A 5,331-nucleotide genomic window follows, 5' to 3' on the forward strand; every position below is an offset into this window, starting at 1 on the left:
GGTTGCAGAACTGACGCTTGAATTCATTCAGCTGCGCCTGTGCGCCCACAAAATTCGTGGCGTTGTCACAGTAGATACGATACGGTATGCCACGTCTGCCAATAAAACGCTTCAAAGAGAGAACAAAGTTATTAGTTGATAAATCTGATATTAATTCCGCATGTACTGCTTTCGATGAAAAGCAAACAAATACTGCTAGATAGGTTTTGTAAGGTGCCTTTCCACGAATGCGGTACGAAGTATAAAATGGGCCGCATAGGTCAACACCTACTACCAAAAAGGGGCGCCGAGCAAGCAGACGATCGGCTGGAAGAGATCCCATTATTTGTTGGACTAACTTTGGTTTGTAGTGATAACAATGCACACAAGAGTTGACTACCTTTCATACTAACTCACGCGCATTGATTACCCAAATTTGCAATCGCATAATTCCGATTAACACCTTTGGGCCTGCATGCTTGTTCTTTAGGTGCAGGTGCTCCACAAATTTGCGCGTAAATTGATGTTGCTTTGGCAATAACGCAGGAAACTTCGCATTGTATTCAATGGGTGCTTGATTGAGTCTTCCTCCAACTCGCAAAACTAATTTAGTTGAAACTTGCAAAGGGGTCTCGACCAAAAATGGTGAGAGCTTCTGTAGTTCAGGTTTTAGTGTCTTCCCTGCCTTGAGCATCTTTATTTCATGTGCATAATGTGAGTGCTGAATGGATGAAACGATGTATAAAAATGTCTGCTGAAGTTCATCTGGTGATACGAATAAGAAATTCTGTGCACATTTGTTAGGGGCTATTTTGTTGAACGGTCGTAGAACGAATGCCATCACCCTTAATATACGCCGGTATGATGAATAATTTGCAATGACATTTTCAACGATGTTTTTATCTGTGACACCGACGGTACACTTGAGTGTAATTGGTTTCCGCTGTTCCAACTCCAGTTTACTGAACGAGGTCTTTGTCGCTTCCTCTGGCCATGATTCGGTATTTCTGGAGAGAAATGCTGGTCCTTTAAACCACATAGTGTTTAAAAGTTCACGTGCCATGCAACCGCGTGATACAATGTCTGCCGGATTTTGCTTCGTAGGTACATATCTCCAATTTATGCCTACTGAATTCATCTGCAGCTCCGAAACTCGATTGGCCACGAAACAATTTAGTGTTGACCAATGCATTTTGATCCACTGCAAAACGATATTTGAATCCGTCCAAAAATTAATATCATTAATATATTGAACTAATTTAGTTTTTATTTTGCTCCAAGTTGAACACAATAAGACGGCTGCGCACAACTCCAAACGTGGTAGTGAAATTGCCCTTATTGGGGCAACCTTTGACTTTGATATTAACAAAGACGTGACGACCTGGCCGTTTATATTTGCGCGAAGATATATGCAACAGCCGTATGCACGTTGAGATGCATCTGCAAAGCCATGTAGTTACATCACATTTATAAGTCAATGCTGACTGTACATACCTGGGCACTTCAATGGAATTTAGATGTTGCAAGTCTGCCTCGATTTGCTTCCAGTGGTTACTCAACTCATTGGGTAGTGTCTCGTCCCATCCAAGGCGACGTATCCAAAGTTCTTGTACTAAGATTTTACAGCGAACTATCACTGGACTTACCAAAGCCTAATACGTCGTACAAACGTGCCACAGTTGAAACGACAGACCGCTTCGTTGGATATTCTTTCACTGGCAGGTCATATTTAAAACAAAAAACATCAGCTTTTGGCTTCCATGCCATACCGAGAGCCTTGGTCACATCCATATCTTCGAGCCTTATTTCGAACTCTCCAGAGTCTGTTCGCCACTCGCGATGACTACATTTCCATTTAGCTAGCTGTAGGCCTGCTTCTGCTAAGAGCTTGGTTGTTTCAACGGCCTTTATGTGTAGATAGCTTATGTTATCTGCGCCCGTTAGGAGATCATATCCGTTTTTAAAGTTGCACAGCCGACTGGAAATTTTTCTTCGTGAAGATCTGCAATCAAGTGAAGACTTCTGATGGCCAAGAATGGAGCACATGCCATGCCGTATGTTACCGTGTTCAACTGAAAAAGACTTAGAGGATCATTTACAGATGTTCTCCAATAAATTAATTGATAGCTACGATCTTGCGGTTCTACGACAAATTGCCGATACATTTTGCAAATGTCAGCGGTAACTCCGTAACGATGCAATCGAAATGCTAATAGTGTTAAGATAAGATTTTGCTGAATTGTGGGCCCAATCATAACCAGGTCATTAAGTGAGCAATGTGCTGTGGTTTGAGCTGACGCATCGAATACCACACGCAACTTAGTTGTCGAACTCTCTGGTCGTACTACACAGTGGTGTGGTATTACGTAATGTGGAGAAGTCAATTCCAATCCGTTACATGGGCTCATATGCCCAAGATCCAAATTCTTGCAAGAATGCTGAGTACATTTCCTTTAATGCAGCATCACGTTCAAGGCGACGTTCGAGTTGCAGGAAACGGCGTTTAGAAATGTCGATGGACTCTCCAAGTAAATTTGGAGACTGCTCAAATGGCAAAGAGACTACAATGCGACCATTTGCGAGCACCTTAGCGTGCCCCTTGAAATGATTCTCACATTCTTGTTCCTCTGGAGTATATATGGAATGTTTCACCTGGTCTTTTGCGAAATCTTCAAGTTCCCAGAATTTTTTCAGTATTGTGTCAAGTCCATTACGCGTAGCGACATTGAACGTGTATAAATTCGATCTAGACTTGCTGTCCAATTTTCCCCCAACAATCCAGCCCAATGTGGTATTGATTAGTCGCGGTGAGTATTCACTTAGTGTTTGGTTGTTACCGATGAATATTTCAAAGAAGACTTGCGAGCCTAGCAACAAATCGATTTTTTTGTGGTTTGTAGAAGAGCGGATCAGCCAGTATAATGCCTTCTGAAAGATTCCAGTTGGTAGTGTCCAAACAATGTTCTGGCTGCTGAAGCGAAATTCGGTTTGTGACGGCAAGATCTGAAGTGAATTCATAGCTAGACACTCGAGATTTAATAACTGTTTTGACTGAAAACCGCAAGTTGGTTAGAACATCTGCAATACCAGGAATTTCTTGATTATTTCGCTGAAACCCAAGTTGAAGTCGTTTAGCCAGCTCTTCAGTAATGAAGTTAATTTCAGAGGACGAGTCTAGAAGAGCCCGCGCTGTTTGAAAACTGCCATACTTGTCTTTGATTAAGACAAGAGCTGTAGGAATAAGTGCACGCCGAGTACTTTGTGATACTAACGATTGAACAGGTGGTTGCGACGCAATTGTTTCACTCATATGAGCTCCATTGTTATCTGCCGAGATATGACGATGCAACGCGGTATGGTGTGAATTTTGGCATACACGGCGTTTTGATTTGGAAGGACATTTTGAAATCATGTGTCCTTTACGAAGACAGTTGAGGCAAAGATTCAGTTGTTTGGTCAACTTATACCTGTCCCCTACTGGAAGCGACAGGAACTGAGGACAACTTGCTAAATGATGATCAGTTGACTGGCATTTTAAACAATTCGATGGTGATTTGCTTTGTGCAGTCACGAATGAGCTTGATGCTTGCTTATGATGTGCGCCTTTGCTCCTTTCATATTGCGGTTTCATGTTGCTTTCGAGAATTTGGCAATGCCGACTTAAAGTGTCGTAACAGAATTCCCAAGTTGGTAATTTTTCGAAGCTTTGCTTCCTGTCATAAGTAAGTTTTGACTCTCCATCTATCTTTGATAAAACTAATTGAATAATTATCGCGATCATAACGTCTGCCTCGGAGCCCAAAGACAACAACGAACCTCGGAGAGCAGAAACTGTGTCTAGAATTGTGCGGAGACTTGATGGATCCGGCTTTGGCATGGTTTGAATAATGAACAAGCTAGTTATGTGTTCTAAAAATATTAATACCCGTTTGTCGTAGCGCTCCTCAAGTTGTTTGAGTGCCTTTGTGTAGTTTTCCTCTGACACTTGGAACGGTGCGACGACGTTCAATGCGTTGCCTGACAAAGAACTCAATAAATAGTTAAATTTGTCGATGACTGGTATAGATTTATCCTCATGAACCAGGTTTCGAAACGATGTAATGAAGCGATTATATTCACCGTATTTGCCATCAAACTTAGGCAGCTTTAATGACGGTAGACGACTTTGGTGCAAGATATTGGAGCAATTTGTCACATTAACGACACCGGAGTCATCAGGCTTATCTTTTCTGCCCTTGCCTATACGCCTTTATATCATTGCCTTTGCAGCGACGAATAAGTCTTCAATTTCGGCTCGATGCTCGTCATCTGGATCGATTTTTTCAATCTTCGTTTGCAATTGGCAAATTTGTTGAAAATATGCCTCCAAAATTTCCGCTCGACATTCAACGACTGCAAGATCACCCGGCTTATCTTGTTCGATTTTGGCGGCGATGCTTTTTAAATTTCTTTCCATTGTGGCGCGTTGTTGGCGTAACCCGGATAACTGCTCCTCCTGACTTTCTGCTTTTGCCTTGCTCATTATTAAATGTAGCTAGCGGTGACTCGAAATGATGCTATATTGAGTGCCGTAATTATAGTTTGAACACCATAGTTCAACGTGTAACGAAAAAAATGCACTACAACGATTTAAAGAATTCAGGACTTAGCCATTTGCCAGGTATAAGCCCCGTCACGGTCGCCACTGTTTGAACTCAAATTAATGAGCCTCGTAGAAGAAAAACTCGACTGCTAATTTTCACTGATTTATTTCGACTAACCACTTGTACATTGTGCTAGAAACTTATAAAGCAAAACTCTTATTGGAAAGAACCAGTTATCGTAACATCGAATGATGTTGAGAGAACAATTGATAATAACAATTTACAGTATTTGTGTTGTTATGCTAAGGAATGCGTTGATATGTATAACCCTATATATATGAATGTATGTAAATATGTATATAACTAAGTTAAGATGTGCGTAACTATGTGCGTACCCACTTGCTGTAGCAAAGACATTTGCATGTACGTACATATGTAAATAAGATAAAGAAAAACAACATCGGCCGATATGTTTCATGTATGCACCTATGCATGCAGCGCAGGCACAGTGGTACAAGACTGTAACTACTTTGTAGAAATATACACAAATTCATCTGCTCCAACAAGAATTATGCAATATGTAAAATAAACTAAAAATATTGAAATTAAATGAAGTATTATAACTTGTTCGAAACGGAAAGTGATTGGGAAAGCTTTACTAGAGATTTTTTGTTTAATGTTTCTACTTATCCAAATCCGGACAGTTTGAAAAAAGAGAATTTACGATATCTTATCAAACGAAGTGATAAGTTGGTATACAAATTACGCA

The sequence above is a fragment of the Rhagoletis pomonella genome, unplaced genomic scaffold (assembly GCF_013731165.1).
Source record: "Rhagoletis pomonella isolate Grant_MI unplaced genomic scaffold, Rhpom_1.0 Rhpom_scaffold_00009, whole genome shotgun sequence".
Lineage (NCBI taxonomy): Eukaryota > Metazoa > Arthropoda > Insecta > Diptera > Tephritidae > Rhagoletis > Rhagoletis pomonella.